Source organism: Anser cygnoides, chromosome 1 (genome assembly GCF_040182565.1).
Source record: "Anser cygnoides isolate HZ-2024a breed goose chromosome 1, Taihu_goose_T2T_genome, whole genome shotgun sequence".
In the NCBI taxonomy this organism is placed as follows: Eukaryota; Metazoa; Chordata; class Aves; order Anseriformes; family Anatidae; genus Anser; species Anser cygnoides.
Genome location: NC_089873.1, coordinates 110995288 through 111014768, shown reverse-complemented (window position 1 = coordinate 111014768; position 19481 = coordinate 110995288).

Sequence of the window (19481 nt, the reverse complement as noted above, 5' to 3'; positions counted from 1 at the left end):
TGTGAAAACATCTGTCCTCCTCCCGAACACTGGCTATGTGCGTTGAGGCCCTGCTTCAAGGATGTGGTCAAGCATCGCTCATTTGTGGGAAGTAGAGAGTAATGTCTTTCCCCTGCGCTTCCACATAGCCTTTACTCATTTTGTTTAGTCTTCCCTTTCCCCCTCCCTTTTCCCCTTTCCTTTTTCCCCTTTAGTTAAATTGTTAATTGTTTAGTTAAATTGTTTAGTTAAATTGTTTGATTAATAATAATCTTTCCTTAATACATATTTTTTTCTTCTCTTTAATTAAATCATCCTTATCTCAACCTGTGAGTTGTTCTTTCCTTTACTTCTTCCCCTCCTCATCTAAGGAGGGGGAGTGAGAGAGCGGTTGTTGTGTTCAGCTGCCTAGCACGGTAAAACCACCACAAATCCTTCCTTTTTTTTTTTTTTTTTTCAGCAGTAGTTAGTTTTGTTTTGTTGTTCTTAAGAAGAAGTGTAGTATTCTTTTCTCCTCTATTGAATTGTATTTGAAACTGTGGTTTCCAGGGCCAGCAGCCAACTCAGCAATTGCCTCTTAGAATAGAGATTTGACTGGGCTTTATGGAAGAAATATAGGTGTGAGGCCTGCAAGCAAGCTCTAGCTAGGCCTGCTCTTACAACAAAATCTTTTGTCCTGCCTGTCATGGAAGTTAGGTATGTAAGCTCAGGGATCGTTGTGATGGTAGAGAAACTGGAGGTATTTAAACATGGAGAAAACCAGAAAATTGACCCTTTGGATTCTAAATGTGCAGATGGAGCAGCTCCATCAGAGCCTCTGAATCTATTAATGCCTCTGTTTTCTAGCTGGCAGGTCAGGATTCCTCTCTCTGCTCTTTGCACTAGGGCTAGTGGCAATCATTGCTTGCTCTAGAGGAAAAATCCAGATACCATTTTTGCTTTAGAAGAGAAAATTCATCCCATACAAGGGAAGAAATTATACAGTATTTTTATTTTTTCCCTATGGATCTCAGTTCTTTGTCCTTGCATTGGAGAAACATATAGGTTGTGCTAAACAAGTCCCCGTAAAATTTCTTGCAATGCAGCTGCTCTTTACTTTGGCCATTTTACAAATGCACTGAAGATGTGGTGACATAAGGAGAGGAGCAAAATTCACCTTCTCTGTTTTGAAAGATAAAGCAGCTTGACAGCACTTTAAGAACAATCTTGATGGATCTCTAAGACAGTTGTGGAGTTTGATGACTGTCTATCTCAGAGCCAAGTCTACAGCAGCTGCTGTAGGATCAGAGAGTTGTCACTTAGTCCTCTTTCTACCCACCTTTTTGTGCTGAATACTTTTCAAAACAGGAGAGAATTCAGACAAGCCTGACAGCATTTCAAGTTAGTGATTGCTCCTCTGCAAGCAGTTACAAGCTCTTCAAGGGAAGAGCGGCAGATTGCTGCTAAATTGACAAGCTGGTGGAGTTACTCAGCACGAAGAAGTCAGCCTCAGTGGCAGCTCAGTGGAAAACAAAAGATTTACAAGGGTAGAAAAATCAGAATCAAAAGACCTTTCCCTTGTCAGTTCATGTCTCAGTCTCAGGCTTGAGCCCAAACCATGATGTTTTGCACTTCCCTTCATGCCGACTGTCAACTATTTCTAGCTTGGAGCAAACCAAGAAGCAGCCACAGTTTTAAGCAGTGTCTCCCTTATGATGGGGACCATATGAGTCTCACATTCTCCACTTCTCCTAAATAGGATAGATACAGCCATCTTAAAGCAAGTGGTAAACAGAGAACTGGAGCTCATTGCTCTATGCATGGTTGTAAATGACAGTGTGTGTATAGGCAGGAGGTCCAAGACTATATAACTAGAAGCTCAGAACTTAATGTTTGCTTTTCTCTATTTGTGGTTTAGCTTCTAGTATTTCTTGATTTTTGTTGTAAATTGCACTTTGAATTTACTATAGCTTTGGTTTACAGTTTATGGTCAACAATATTTTAAAATAATACAACATCTACGTAGTCCTTCCATGTCTTCTACTGCTCTGAAAACAAGCCTGTTTTCAATTTGAATGATATAAACAGTTTTGTGCCCTCAGACTGCTCCGTCACCACAGTTAACCTGGGTCACACTAAGTGGTGTGACATGGACCTAAAGACAAATTTATGTAAACTCTTTTCATTCTTGACGAGGAAGTTGTGGTTCTGGCCTTGGTAGGATCTTTATATAAGTAAGATGTTTGTATTGAGGGTTTCCAATCAAAACAAAATGACAAAAAACTTTCTGAATCTAGCTGAGGTTTGAAGTGTGCTTGTAATGTGTACTTGAAGTAATTTTAATGATGGGGAAAAAAAAAGAAAAAAAAAAGGAATATAATTCTGAAGCTAAGGAAGATGAGCAACAAGAGCAAAAGAGTTGATAAGTCAACAGGTTTGCCCACACATTCACATTCATACAGCCTTGCTATACTCATGTATACTGTTACATTCACAGTCTTGCTCTTGCAATTTCCAATTAATGCTATTTACATTGATGTTGTGTGTTTATTTGGTTTTATTTATTAATTACAATTTTAACTATTCTTTTCCAAATCAGCTTTCTTTTGTCTCTCTTTCAGTCTTCTGTCTCTTCCAGAAGCCGCTCGCCATTTAATAAAAACTGTGCTACGTAATTTTTGAGATACCTGTACCCCGGCTAGCAACAGTGATTGGCTGAAAGAGTATTCCCAAATGGGTCAAGGAAGAGCACAGCCAAATTTTGCGTGTTGCCAATTATTCCTTATTCTCAGCTGGTGATCCCTGTTGGGAGGGAATGAGAAGGGTTCTGCAGATGCACTGAAATTGTTTTTTTTTTTCATGCCTGAGTATGTAAGACATGCAATGGTTCTAAAGACAAAGTTATCTACAGTGTGGTTTGAAAAGAAGGATCTGAACAGTATCCCCATCTGGAAAGATTTACAGGTCCAGCTTTTAAATGTGATTGGCTTTAGAGCACGTTGGTGGGGTTGGAAGCTTGGTAGGTAGAAAACTTCACTTCCCAAGAAATTGATAACAAAGTAATGTCCAAGTTTCTGATACTAACTAGGGTTATTATTTAATATCTGTCTTGGAGAGCAAGCATTAAAAAAAAAAAAAAGCTGTCCTTTTACAAAGTTAAGACAATACCATTCTTCATGTCTGAGGTAGTCCCAGGAAGCATGAAGCACTGGGCAGTGGTTCATGCTGTCCCTAAAATCCACTGATACCAGAGTTGGTATCACAGACTGTTTGTCTGATGACAAACCAAGCCCAGAGTGACTAAATCTGTACAGAGCTATTACTGCTGGCTTCTTGACTATAGGACCTCTTCCTGTGGATATTCATATAGGGCTTGTCTACAAGATCTTTTTTGTCTTACAGGATTTTCTAAGCACTTTTTTCCCTTAAATTTAGTGCATGACTAATTCTGATATTGGTTGTTACATCTTTATATGTCTGAGTACTTTCAAAGAAAGGCTGAGTCTGTCTCCAGCCCTGTGTATTAATTTATTTAAATTTCAAATTCTCATATTTATTCAACCTATATTCAGAGAATATAACGTTTATTTTGAAGAATACATCCTATATTTTTATATGTTAAAGACAGCAGAGCTCCTTTAAAATTCAGCTCAAGCTAGACTATGACTGTTCGTCTAGGGTTTCTTTCATATATTTGATATAGGTTAATTTTAATACTATTAAATTGGCCTGCTGGATGTATCCGGTGTTCTCAAGCCTTGTCAGAGTCACTGTACTCAGTCACATTTACATCAGCACAAGCTGGGGCATGTTCTAACTTAAAAATTAGTCCAGTCAGAAACAGTTCTTGACAAGATTTTAAATGCACCTTACAGCTAACAGCATTTGTCAAATGACTTTTCTCATTAAGTTCAATTTGTGTCTTATACAAAGTTCCCTTGGAGATATCTGTTTTCATCTTTCTCAATTACTAAAGAGTATATAAAGAGTATAAATAGTATTTTAATTTATCCCTGGGGAACTGCAAATCTGAAAAACTGCTAATTTCTCAACTAGGTTCTCCCAGGGACATGAGCTCTTATCTAAATGTAAAGCTATAAGATGAACATCACATTTTAAACACATTTTTTGTTTCTGTGCTTCTGTTTTAATTGGACCAAAGTAAAGAAGAAGAATAATGAGCAGAGATTTTAGTTTTGCATTTGTATCAGGAAAAGGGCAAAATACTGATCAACTTTAGGATATAGGAATATGTAGAAATCAATCAGGCATTGTAGACTGGGAGTGTTTTGCTTTTCTTCGTATAGCTACATGTAACTCCTACTGTTACTCTCTTCACTCAGCTTTGACCATGTTGGTGCATGGCACACTGCATTGGGGCTGTGGGGCACTTTCATTACCACTGTGTATTTTGGGCCAAAAAGGAGACAACAACACCCCTGACAACTTCCAAATAGGTCTTCTGTAGGAATACAACCCATTCTGGCTATTTGCCACCCGTATTGCCACTTTCAGGGGCAGGGAAGGAGGTGGTGGGGAGCCAATCCAAACTCCTTAGCTGCCAGCAAAATCCTATTTTCCTCCTAAGCATCCCATGAGGGCCCTGAGGAATGAGGTAGAACAAGCAGGAAGAAGTAGAAAACAACAGCCTGGGGTGCAGGCCCTCTATTGCCACCTTTCCTCTTGTATTAGTATGAATGAAACAAGGTTTTCCTTTAGTCCTGTTTTCCCTTTGTGCTTCTCTCCTGCAGCAGAGTTATAGCAGGCATTATTTGCTATCTTCCCTACTGCCCACAGTGGGTTCACAGTGGTACATAGTTTTTGTTTATTCAGAAATTGTTTCACAGTCCCTCTTCAAAAATTGATTAGGAACTATTCACAGCACATTAAAACTCATGAGACATTAAGCTTCATGTAATACTTCCTGAAAAGTTCTGGCACCTAGCCTGTGTTTCAGGAAGGAGTTAACCAGGGATACACAAAGGGAAAGTGTATACATAAGGTTGTCTCCACCTTTCCCTTTCCAATAACAAAGCACAGACTTCTTCAAGCGGAAACTTGAGAAAGTCATTCATAAACAAGTCTTTCATAACATATCACTACCTTATATATTATATTCTACAGGTCTGACAATCCAATCCCCCTCTCTCTTAACAATTTTTATACCAAATTGAGAATGTAAAAGGTCCATCTAGATTTCCTCCGGTTTTTCCTTCTACTATTATTCAGTCTCTATTTCTTCAGTCTTTGCTAAGCTGCTGGAACACGCCCTAAATTGTCACTAATAGAACTTTCATATTATATACTGATAACATTAATGAAATAGAGTTTGCAATACAAATACTGCCACAGACATATGCTGAGGCAAAGTATTGAGGCTCAATTTAGAAGCTGTAAATTATTACATAACTAAAAATTCTTTTCCATTCCTGCATTAATGTTGTGCTACACTTAAGTAGAAAAAAAAAATAAAGACACTACAGTTTTCTAGAGCAGTTATCTGTATTCTATTTGCTATAAACAAGAACACACTGATGACCATGGTGTTTCTACAGCTATTGCTTCTATCTGTGACACCTACAACTCAAAATGAAAATCCAGTTCCTCAGCCATCTAGTTGAACTGTAGATTCCTCAGAGATGTTTAATATTTTCACTTTCTTGTGTTAGTACCTCTTATAAAAACAGCCTAGCAAAATCACAATCTGGTAGAGACTTAGCTAGTACTAATGTCTAACAGATTGTTTTCTTTTACTAAATCATGTTCCTTCATTGAGACATCATAATCTGTCTTTCATAAGACATAGGAAAGCCAAGTTCTACCAGAGCACAGCAGGGAGGCAACGTCAACTCCAAAGGAGAAGAAATCATTCGCTGTAGGTCCTCAGGCCAGTATATCAGAGAGTTACGTCAAAAATATAGCCATTTTCTGTCAAAGTTGATGCTTCCACAGATACCTGCAAAGGTGTGTAGAAAATGCCTCCCTTTGCTGCAATTTGTAACATTAAGAATTATAATGGGAGCTGAGGAAGAGGCACTCTCTCACTTCCTTGCACATTTTATATGCCCATCTTCTTCCAGGTTTCATGGGTGGACTGCATAAATTATTATCTCTAATTTGGATCTCTTTCAGTTGAGTTGCATTCATTTCCTGTAAGTATTTTCCCTCATGAGTCAGGCATCTTTCTAAGGCTGAAGACTAGAATGGAGAAAAGAAGTCTGTATACCTTCAGATAAGAATCTTTTACAAAATAGTTTATTTCATCATAGAATCATAGAATCATTAAGGTTGGAAGAGACCTTCAAGACCATCTGGTCCAACCATCCCCCTACAACCAATGTCGCCCACTAAACCATGTCCCTAAGCACCAGGCCCAAACTTTCCTTGAACACCCCCAAGGACGGTAGCTCCACCACTTCCCTGGGCAGCCCATTCCAAAGCCTGACTACTCTTTCTGAGAAGAAATGTTTCCTGATTTCCAACCTAAACCTTCGCTGGCACAACTTGAGGCTATTCCCTCTAGTCCTAGCACTAGTTACCTGTGAGAAGAGGCCAACCTCCAGCTCCCCACAACTCCCTTTCAGATAGTTGTAGAGAACAATAAGGTCTCCCCTGAGCCTGCTCTTCTCCAGACTAAACAACCCCAGTTCCCTCAGCCGCTCCTCATAGCACTTGTGTTGCAGGCCCTTCACCAGCTTCATATCATATTTCAATTTGTGCTCTTAAACTCTTCTATTCCCATTCTTTCCCACTCTGTATATGGTATTATTACATTTGTTTAGCATGAAGTCATGCTGCTCAGCAGTAAGAAGTTAAAGATTTGAAGGCTTTGATTTTTTGTACAAGGTCCAAACCTGAATAAGAAAAGCTAGAAAAGAAAGCATATCTAAAATGCAGTATGTTCAAGCTACAACCTCTTTTGTAACCAAGGAACAAGTTGCTGAGGGTGATATGAGGCCTCTGTGCAACTCGTGTATGCTATACAATTTCAAGTGAGACAGAGAGCACATAGTTATGAGAAGGGAAAACAATTCAAATCACTAGTCTGAGAAAAACTTCAGCAGTAAGCCAACAGGCACTGGATGCTGTAAGTTTTATATTAGCTGCAGTCTCCAAAAATTCTGCTTGTTATTTAACTCCCATCCCTTTATGATACTACACAGTTAATATTAACTTTGAAAGTGGGCTAAGATATCATGAAGTGTGCATTATTGCTTGGAGAAACTGTTACGTTTAAAATTATGAATAAAAAGTATTCGGTTTGTTTATTTTTCAAGACATAGGTTTAACAGAAGAATTAGTCTTTTTTTTTTAAGAACTAGTCTTTTTTTTTTTTTTAAGAATCAGTCTGTTGAAAAGTGTAATTACTTACAAATGAAATAATAACGTTCATACAAATTTGAGTCCAACACTCACAAGGACCTTTCTGCAGGATGTCTTGGTCATTGATGCCGCAATCCTTTCTATAGAACCATCTATTCCACCTGAAATTCAGTTTGAAATTGAAGGTTAGGTCTCCTTTTAAAACAAACACACAAAAAAACACCCAAGAAAGAATGAATCAGTATGCCAACTCACAGCTGATGATTGATATACAGATGATGAACATTCATAAGTGCACACACAGTGATGTTTCTGAAAATCTTGGTCACTCATTGAGTATGATTTCTTTAGGTATCTCCATTTTTGGTTACCCAATTTAAAAAGCTGTAGAATAGCTAGAAATCCTTTATAGCTAAGGCCACGCCTACTTACACGGGAACAAGTAATCATGAGCACTGAACTAAGTGGCAGAAACTAATTTTTATATGGAGAAGGAGAGATATATTAACTTCCTAAAACTTGTCCCTAAGTTGAGATACCTAAAGACTGACTGCAAGAAGAATGTGGGCACTGGTAGGATTCATTCTTAAAAATGCTTTTGCAAGTTAGGTGCCTTCAACATCTTTGGGCATCTACACACCTTCATCCATTAATCTGGAATACATCAGGAAGCTTTCTGAGTACAGGAAAACTGAAGTATGTATGATAATACTAGGTACTGTGAAAGGAAATGCTTTTCTTACATTTTCTCAGGAAACAGCTGAAACTTTCTCAGAGATGCCTTGCAAGCCAAAGACGAAAGAATGTAAGATGTTTTTATCCCTGTTTTTGGACAAAGAAAAGAGATACAGTAATAGTAACTTCGAAAAAGATCTGAAAGATCAATAGTCTAGCCCTTTACAGACAAGTATGAGGTTGTACAACATCAAGCAGGCAGGCAGTGATATGGGAAAGAGTACAGAGTAGTATTTTTTAAAATACAGTCATTACATTAATGAAAAACTAAAAAAAATCAGGCACCTTAAGGGATGGGGTATCTTTTTTTCTTTTTCTTCTTCTTTTTCCAGGATTTCCTTTAAAGGAAAAAATAGGGGAAGAAGAAGAAGAAGAAGAACAACAACAACAACAACAACAACAACAACAACAACAAAGAACACGAAGAACAAGAAAAAGAATGCTGTCTGTGCCCCCATCCCATCTCATTAAAACCCTTCTCACCCTCCCTCATGGCAACAAATGAAGTTTCTGGGATTATACAGCGAAGTAGCAGCTGTGCAGCCCCTCCTGTCATACCAAGCATTTCAACGTAACATCCATCTGTGGCACTACTGTTTCTGACTGACAACAGATGCTGGCTACAGCTTGGAGAGGGTTTCTTCAAACCAATCAACATCAATTTTGCAAGAAGAAGTTAAGACACTGACCACATTTGAAGTTTCATTTTCATGAGCCATGAGCAAAAGAAAAAGACTTACAGTTGTCCTATACTGGCTGTGTAATAAAACCACCCTACAGGGCAAATATTTAAAACTTGGCTATGATGTCACCAAGTACTAATATTAATCACAACACAAGTGTCTCCCCAAGATTATTTTGGAGGTTCCATTTAAGCAACTGTACGCCACAAGACGTAAGAGGTGTGTTGTTAAAAGAAATGCATTTGAGCACTTTTGAGCTGTAAAAAATTGTTTTATCCCTCATCTTCTTGGCTTATGCCTAGAAAACTTTATGTAACTCTACCAAAAAAAGTCAGTGTGGCTTGGACAAAATTATCCTCAGCAGTCAGAGACTGTCCTATATTAACGATCTTTGAAACTCTTTTCAAAATGTGTATTTCCTCTATTTCAGCAACCCTTTGCTCTCCTGTACAAGACCAAAAAAACAAAGTCAAAATTGTGATTGTTATCCTGGGTATTTAGTCAAAATGTCTTCATGTTTTCCTAGTATGTGTTTATATATGTATATATATTTATGATAAAGGACTGCTGACAGGATAGTAGTTGTGAGAACAAATGAAGGTATTGAATGGTACAACAGCATTATAACAGCATTAAAGAATCACATCCAATAGAGTGTTTACAAATGGGCCAGGTTTGTTTGTGAGCTTTCCAAGTAGTTGTGTTTGACTTCACTGCTGCAGCAATGAAATATTTAGTGCTTACTAAACTATTATCTCTGGCATAATATTCTTAAATATGGAACGACAAAATGAGGATACCACTTAATATATAATCCCATAGCATAATATTTAAAACTGACTAGGTAAGGGTATTTCAGTACAGCCATCATGAGACATACTCTGTTATGAAGACAGGCTGATCTCCTGTGAAGACCAGCTAAAGACATTGGGGTTGTTCCGTCTGGAGGAGAGAAGGCTCCAGGGAGACCTTATAATAGTCTTCTAATACCTAAAGGAAGCCTACAGGAAAGCAGGGGAGGGACTCTTTGTCAGAGAGTGTATTGATAGGACAAGGAGTAATGGCTTTAAATTAAAAGAGGGTAGGTTTTGATTATATATAAGAAGGAAATTCTTTACTCAGGGCGGTGAGGCACTGGAACAGGTTGCCCAGAGTAGTTGTGGATGCCCCATTCCTGCAGGTGTTCAAAGCCAGGTTGGAGGGGCCTTTAGGCAACCTGGTCTAGTGGGAAGTGACCCTGCCCATAGCAGGGGGTTGGAATTAGATGATCTTTAAGTTCCCTTCCAACCCAAACCAATCTATGATTCTATACTGAAACTGTCAAAACTGAGCAAATCTAACTTCCTGAAACTATGATATGTGAGCCATTGCCATTCTATTTACTGCACTGAAGATGGCAAAAACACTGAACCATGACAAAGTCACAGACAGGGAAGTAATATTATGTGAATTTTATTTTCAGGCAGCCTGCACAGATTTTGGAAAACTGTAACCAGAAGTTAATGTGTGAAAATCTTTTTCAATAATGATTGGCTTTGCTGTCATCTGTGATCATCCAGGGAGGTGAGAATGAGAGCAGTCCTTTCAGGAATGCCACTACAGTAGAGCCACATGAGCACACTCTTTTGGTGATATTGTGTTGGTTAATGACACTTCCAGACACGATGGTGGAGAACAGAAGTATTTCTGTCTTGTTCAAGTGAAGAGTTGGGAGTGAACAACGTCCAGAAATGACGGCACTTTGTTGTGTGGTAATAGATAGTTAGGATCTGAGTAAACAGCCAGTAAACAATTTCCACTGGGATCACAATACTAGAAGGTACACTTACTCCTGTGACCATTTCATTAGATCTGAAATAGTATCAGATGTGTAGATACCACTCTCATCAAGGGCTTCCATAAATTCTCTTTCCTGACTTAAGCTTCTGAAAGGCAGGTAGCTAATCAAAGCCAGAGGGCAGTTCATCCCATCACAAAAGCACCATGGTTTTAGGTGCCGTGAGTTGTAACTCTATTGAGTTACATTTCTGTAAAACCACCATCAGGAAGATGAGAATTTGCATAAAAAATTCTGAGTGCAAGAACTGAGATTTAGATCACAGCAGTTGCTACGAAGTGCACAGTCTGGTCCAACGACAACAAAGCAATATACATCACAGAAAGGTGTGTTGTTTTTTTTTCTTGTGTCACGGTAGCAGGCAAGGGCACTTTTTAGAGAAGCAAGATGATAATAGGAAACTATGATAGACTAAAGCAAGGTGAGTGCTAATGTTGCCATATCCTATTTTGTAGGCATGCAGTTAATAAGCCATTGCAGTGACTAAAGAATCCAGATGATTCTGTGGCTACAGCTCTTAGTTAGACCTGTCCTCTGAAGTGAGAAGAAGAATGAGCCTGTAATAACATATAATTCAACATGCTTCACTCAGCTGGCCATCAGAAATAAGAACTGTTACAAAGCTTCTCTCATGGCTTTCTTAAAGTTCCCAGCTACAGCTAGTTGATGAGCTTGTCTAACTATAGAAAGTTGAGTTGTGCAATTTATAAAACACTGTTTTTATTTTAGACCAGAACTGTTGATCTCCAAAACCCTGCAACACAGGGAACTAAGCAAATACACCCTTTGATTCCCTGCATGTGATCTTGATATTATCATTTTATGTACATACCAGGACTTCATTCGGCAGAATTTTTTCAAGTCCTCTCTCTCTCCCATACATATTAACATAAAAGAAGACTATTCTTTAAATGCAGATTTCCCTTCCTCTAAAAGCCGTCTTGGGGGGGATGAAAAATATGATTCTCACCCTGTTCTCGTTGCCAGACAAGCATTTGGAAAGCCGTAAGATTATGCCTCCACATAGGGCCATAAGTAGTGACATATTTTTGTCATATAACTATCTGTTCAAGTTCAAGATGTGAGAAACTTGGCATCCTATGACACAGCCTAATCTTTCTACAGAGCTGGTTCACCCAGTAAAGAGGGTCTTCCAGGCAGCACACTAAAGCCGAAACTCTTGCAGTAGAAATTACATTTTTTCTTACAACATGGGTTATATTTAATTTGTTATGTAAAGAGTAAAATTACTTCTTATGAGTGTCCTTCTAGTATATTCCCATATACACTGTACCTTGGTGCCAGGGTGGTGGCATGACAAGGGAGTTAACTGCAAGCCATGTGGAGCCCATTTTGTAAGAACAGCTGGGCCAACTTGTTTTATAACTCATTTCATATCCTACATGTGAGACAATCTGAAATGCTGATCCACATGCATAGTTTCAGCTTCCTTACTTTTATTTTTTGCATGACTTTGTTTTAAGTACACATTATAAAAAAGAAAAGGAAAAAAAAAAAGCTTCAGATTTAACTATAAATTGCTAGCAAATCAAGTGGTAATGTTATTACCAAGTAGTTAGCTGCTCCTTATTTTGACAGGAATGGGCTAAATAGAAAGTCTTGTAGTGTTACATCCATTGTTGAATGGATGGGGAAAGCATGAAGACCAATGTGGGAAAAGAAGAAAAGAAAAAAGAAAAAAGAAAAAAGAAAAAGAAAAAAGAAAAAAGAAAAAAGAAAAAAGAAAAAAGAAAAAAGAAAAAAGAAAAAGAAAAAAGAAAAAAAAAAAAAAAAGAAAAAGGAAAAAAGAAAAAAAAGGAAAAAAGAAAAAAAGAAAAAAGAAAAAAGAAAAAAGAAAAAAGAAAAAAGAAAAAAGAAAAAAGAAAAAAGAAAAAAGAAAAAAGAAAAAAGAAAAAAGAAAAAAAAAAAAAGAAAAAAGAAAAAAGAAAAAAGAAAAAAGAAAAAAGAAAAAAGAAAAAAGAAAAAAAGAGAGTTAGCTACTGACATGTCTGTAGAAAGCTGTGCGGAAGAAAATTAGAAACTAGCAGGCTTTAAAAGTTGGGAAGAAAATAAAGGTGCTCATCACACCTGCAGTGTATAACTCAATATCTTGGAGTTACAGTTGAAATATTTTACTAAGTAATATATTTGAAGGAAAACATATTTTAGATAAAAGTTGCAATTTTCACAAAACAATGCACACTTCATAGCAAATCCATGTATTAGATAACAAAACTGAAAAGAAGATCAACAGGAAAAATATCATCATTCAAATATAATTTATTATTAGTTTAAAAAGGTAAGCTAATATCTGAAGTCTTATTCTTGCACAGAAACTAGGTTTCTTACAATATGTCAGCAAACTTTAATCCCTTGATAAAATTAACTAAAGCTTTTTACAGAAGTCTTTTTTCAAGCATTCATGGTTTGGGTTTTTTTTGTGTGTTTTTGTTTTGGTTTTACTTGTTTTTGTTTTTGTTTTGTTTTGTTTTTTTTTGACTACAGCTTTTAGTGGGAAGAGAATAAATTTTCCTCAAAACTTTTCACAAAAAAAATAATAATATTATTATGTTTTTTGCAATCTTTGTCTACCATTTTGACTAAAATTAAATGTTACCTTGCAGAAACATCTGTGGTAATGGACTCAGTTCAAAACTAACAGAAAGGAAAGTGCCTTAACATATTTCGTAGCATCTCCAGTTTTGCACACTTTTCAGAAACTTGCATGGGCTCTTATTAAACTCTGGTATGTTATCTGAGCCTTAATAATACATATGTTTCTTTTCCAAAGGGATTTCAGGTTGGTCTTCTGTTTCAGGATTATTGATAAAAGAATAGTATTTATTTTGGGCAACAGTTGGGGCTGGACTATGTTGATAAGTGTTTGTATTAGGTCAGTGTATGATTTATTTGGGGGCTGCGTGATAATTTCTGTGATTTATTTTTTTCTCTTTTCGTTTTTAACTGTTTCTTATCCAGCTTTTTTAATGATAAGGCTTTTTCCATTATGTATTCCAGAATTTTTTTATTATTTTTTTTTCCAGGCAACTTCTTTGTTGAGTTGCATGGAACAGCTGCTGGGAAATTACAACCCAGAGTAAGTGACTTGCACTCCCTCCCTCTCCTGTTTTTCCTCCCTAGAAGGATAACTTTACTTTGTAAGCACAATGATTATTCTGGAATAAAGTAATATTTACTCTATGATATAGTGCTCCTGTGGGTGCAGGGGTATGCTGAAGTTATTCCTAAAGAATACTACTACAATTGCTCTAGTTAGTTTTCCTATTCACTAGCTTTTCATGCTTTGGAAAAAAAAAAAAAAAAAGTCTTTTACCCTTTCCTTTTAAAGAAGAAAATAACTATGAGCAGGTGAAAAGGGGAAAAGTACAGCTCCTCCATTTAACTACAAGTCCAGCAGTTTCTTAAATTACATCTCATAAAAATTGGATTTATGAGTCTGTCTCACTCATCAACCTATTTTTTTTTCTTTTCTTTTCTCAAGAAATATCAGATCCTTATGATAAAGTAAAGCAAGTGAAAGAGTGAGGAAATTAGTTGACCAGTTGAACTGTCGGTCTACAATGCAAGAAGAAAGATTTTGCTTCTTTGAAAATGGCTGTAGGTGGGGAAATCTATAAAATCTTGACCCTTTCTCAATTTATCAGTTGAGAATAGTTATTGAAGTGTTGAAGATGAATCATGCAAAGCTGCCATATGGCAGCAATTTGAGTAATAGTCAATATCTGTCTGGACATATTTGAGAAGTTTGAGGAAAAGGATTCTTATTATTTTATGGAAAAGTATTTTTTCTTTCATCCATGGTATCTTAAATTCTTCTGAACTGAATTATGCTAATCTGTGATCCCTAAAACAATCCAAAGATTTGTAAACCATTGCATTTCAGCTGAAATGAACAGTTTTTCAATGTTACATAGTTTCTATTGACTGAATGTTCAATTACAAGTTGTTGGGATCTGGAAAATTTCCTATATGTGTTCTGGGGAAAAATTAAACAATTTTATGTAGATGGCACATGTCATCTTGGAGGAGGAACAGAGGAAAGGTTTTCTGTGGCCTCCTTTGCACCCGTAATATATAGATGAAAAACACATGATCATATTTTGCAGCAATTATGCTGGAAGAAACCACTGTCCTGGAAAAAAGCTTCACTCAGATTTCTCTTATTTCTTATGTGTTTTTTTTTAAATATTGTTTTTAAATGCCGAATAATGGAAAGCAGCACACATATCCTCTGAACTACGTAGCCTACTGACTCTGTAGTCATCCTTATACCAGTTCCTTTGTAAAACTAAAGATAAACTTGTGACGGCAGAAATAAATGGAATGAGGGCTCAGATAGCTATAAAGAAAAATGCTAACTGCATTTTTTTAGTGTAGTTAGACTTTTTTATGTTGAAATATATCTGAATTTTTGTGTAAAGAAATCATGGGATGTAGCATTAACAGGGCTGTAGATCAAAGTCAGCTTCATATTCATGGTGATTTTTCATGTGTTTTCTGTTTGATTTTTCAGGACTTCTCCTCCAGATTTTTGTGCCATGACAACTTTAAAGGTTGGTGATGCCAGCACCACAAGATGGTGCTGATGGCTGTCTGTCTGGACATGTTATTTGGTTTTGAGGAAGATCAGTCATGAGAACTTCTTATGCAGTCAGGCATGCAAAGTATGCATGCTCAATAAGAGATCAGCCAGAGGCCTGTAATACCTATGAGACCTTGACTACATGAGCACTGAGAGAAATTGCCAAGCAGACTTTGGAAGCACCACTATAACCCATAATTTGATGAGTCTAGAAGATCCTGAACATTGGCTCAAACTCAGGTAAAAAGCAGTAAGATATTTAAAAAGTCCTTCAGTTACCAAAGTCAAAAGACTGTTTAATTTCTCCCATTTGGGGGTGGATTTTGATTCTGTCATGATTCTACTGATCTCTATTTTGTTTCTTTCTGTTCTCCCTTTCTTCCTGTAAACTGGATTAAAGGCTAGTATGATTGTTACATGCAAAAGACTGAATTCATCAAGCACCAGATTAGGGTCAGAAGGAATTTCCATTAAAAGAAAAATGAAAATAACCTGAGGAAGCCTGGAAAAGGAGCAGAGGGGGAAGGAAGAGACGGTTGAACAAAGATATTTCTCCAGAGCATTTGGAATGGATCATTCTCATATTCAAACAATAAGCAAATCACTCTGATATTGCAGTTTGGAAGACTTTATTACAACACAGTCTCTGATATTCTCCAGTGTTCTTTCTTAAAGCATGTAATGCAGCATGGAGAGGCCATAATTTCAGGTCTTATTTTACTGAGGAAAAGAAAATCCCAGGACCAAGAAATGTGAAGGGAAATTGAGACAGAAGGCACCTATGTTTTACCCATTTCCACAGGAATTAAAAAGATTCAACCTCTCCTTTTATTGTGGGGGCTGAAGGGAGGAGGGATTTGTTTTCCTTTGCTTGTAAATAATTGCTTTCATAGGTTCATTTTTAATGATTTTCTGTGATGTTTCACAGATGAGTAATTAACAAATACCCCTTTAGCCAGGTATGTCTTAAATAAAGATACAGCCTTTAATTGTAATATTATTATGTGGAACATTCATTTGAAAGCGACATGCACAATCACAAAGCTCACTCATTGCTTTAACTTCTTTCAGAGAAGGTGTGGCTTAACCAGGAGACACGTAGAGAGAGATACTTAACCATATGCCAAGCTGACCTAAACTAGCATAACTTCATTTATTAATGATGTTATAGTAGTTTGCACTAGATAAGAAACCAGCCATCAGGTGTGATCAAGTCATCATCAGCACACTTTTCACTTTTCAATTCTCCATAGTCATCCTTACACCAGTTCCATGGCAAACTCCAGCAAATAGGCCAAGGAACATATTTCCCAGTATCATGTTCTAATGTGGTCATTGTGGTTCAGAACCTAGAAATGCAGAAAAGCATAATTGAGAATATGGTCTACAGGAGAACAAAGAGTCTCTGTTACGGTTACTGAGTGAAGGAAAACTGTGAACTTCCTAACGTGCTTCATTTTAAATTATAACCACAAAATATTAATAATATACTTTTTTCCATTGTTTTTTCTCTTAGCATTGAGGACTTTCAAATAGGGTTCTTCCTGGATACTTCAGGGACCAGATTTTGCTGGAATATCTATTCTACACTGCACAATACATGGCAGTCACTTAGGATGAACAGCCTTTTGCATCTACAGCATGTGCAAGCAGAGGTTAGAGACAAGTTAATACTTGTTTTATATTATCATTTGTGTTATCATAATCTGGTGTAGAGTTAAGAAAGTACCTACAATTTTTCTCTCTTAATACCTGGCATTTTCTGGCAGGGTAAAGTGTTGAATTTGGCCATTATGAGAACTGCACAGGGAAAGTTTACATGCATTTGTAGACTTGACTAGTGCTGTATGATCTGAAATGTCTTTGGTTCATGGTACTATATCTGTGGCTCAAGAGTAAAAACCTGGAGAGAAAAAAAAAAAAAAGGAAAGAAAGAAATTTTGAAGAAATAGATTTGGAACTTACTGATCACTACTGGTTTCAATTTGTCTGCAGAAAGAATTCAAGTAAACAGAACTGTAGTAAAAGTAAGAACTGAAAAAAGATGTGGTATATTAAAACCAAGCATTATCGAACATTGGCTCTTATCTCTCAAAAATATAATAAATCAGTGACTGATGAAAACAGAAAGCTCATTTTACAGATCAGATTAAGCAGCCCGTACAAATTTATTGCTTTTGGATTAAAAGTAATCACGCAACATTTGTAATCAACAGAAGAAAAAATAAATGTGATGCTTCTTACCGGGAAGGAGCTGAATTAATTGTTCTATTTATGTACTTTCAATCACACTAATAATTCCTAACAAACAGGTATCAGGTCACAGATGTTATTTTTTTCCAATATTTCTACCCCATGCATACACTTTTGTTTTCAAAATGAAAAACTCCTTTCTGGCAAAGTTAGTATTGAAGAGAGAAAGCATAATGTTTCATTTTAAAGTCTGATAGGAAGCCAGTTTAGGGACATGACTGCTTCACATTATGCTGTGAACTTGGAGACCTCAGCTGTGGAATGAATCAATCTGGATTCCTCAGCCCCCTGCTCAGCACAGGGGAAGGGTGGGACCCCATTGCTTCATTTTCAGCATCCCTGGCAAAGAGTGCCTGGAGCAGCCTTCCTCTTGGCTCCAGGGAAAAGGCACTAGCAATGTCATCCTTTGGAGAAGAGGAGCAGTGCTCATCAAAACGCTTAAGTTAAATAATCAATTTCATGAGAAGCAGAGCTAATTCAGAATGAAGAGGTGCTCACTGGCATGAGCTAGTGGCCATGCAATGCATCTTACAAATAAAGTAACACTGTGTGTCTCTTGATGGAAAGAAGTTTTCAATATTTACAGTCCTACTCTTTGCTCTTGGAAGTCAACAGGTGTGAAATTTTTATGGTCCTTTCTTGACCAATATTGATAGGGAGATATGCTGTGTAATAATTAGAGAACAATGTTAAAGGGGGGGGGGCAAGGGAAGGATGAATTAACATTTCAGTTTTTCAGCTGAAACCAAAGAGAAGTGAATGAGGGAATAAACTATATTAGTATTAAGGTTAATTTTTCTTCACTGAGAGACTAAATGAATGAGTTCTGCCTGAAAGAAAATTCAGCAGGTGACTATTAGTTAAAATTTTCCCGTTGGATTACAACCTCTGTTATGGAAATTGAGGACATAAATGCAATTACATTGGAATTCATGAATATGACAACTCCACATGATTTATTAAGAACTGGAAATTGAAACATTTCTGCTGACTGGCTTATTTTGATTGTGGGTGCAAAATTCCTTCTCTGTGTTTAAAAAGTATTTGAAAAATGTAAGATAGAGAAACATAAGCTTAGATGTTGTCTGGTGAGAAAAACATTCAAATGTGATTCTGTACCAATAAAATTAGAATATGCATCTAAAGCACCAAGTGAATTACCTCTTTAAAACAGTTTAATGTGTGTTTAATCAGAATGGTTTTTCACTGTTCAGAGCTATGGGACCAGATCACTGGAGCCTGAGGGAAAACCCTACTTTGAAATGTTTTCACTGAGGTGAATTACAGCTAGCTTGGGGAAAAATATCTGTTGTTAATGGGTGTTTCTTTGTTGGTGTTTTTTGTTTGTTTGTTTGTTTGTTTAACTCTAGTTCAATTGAAATCTCTGTCTTCCCTCACATGGTACTGTAAAAACTCCAGAAATATTTCATATTGAATACAGGGCAATTTACTAGTTTGACTTGATTAATAAACTACATAAAAACTATGCTGCCATGAAGGAAGTATGACCACTGCATGAATGAATGCAAACACCTGAATATGAACCAAATACTTTAACTGAGGTTACAGCATTTGCTTATGGGCTAAAGCTTAGCGTGATGATGCAGGTTCTTGGGAATCAGCTTCTAAACAATCACAATGGTTTTCTCTGTATCCCAGGAGCTCAGCAGGTACTTGCAATATAACAAAATATACATATATATAACATATAAACACATATAAATATATAAAATATAACAAAAACAGAAATTACACTGAAGTTGTGAAGGTACAAGAGTTATTAAAACAGCTATGTTAAGTAAAGTGATGGATGCATTTTTTTGTTTCCTGTTATCAGAAAATATCACACAAATGATTTTCAGATGATTCATGGGAATTCGCTGATACAGGCCTGAACAGTTAAGATAAATATGATTTGAAGAATGTTATTGCTCATTTGTTGCCAGCCTTAAGTATTCTGCCAGTTGGTGGATCCTCTGCATGGGTGGACTGTCCTTGGGCCTTGCAACTCTCAAACTGCAGAACTGTATTCTGCTACTGAAATAGAACTCTGAATAAGTAGGGACTTTAACATTTTTATGTATACATA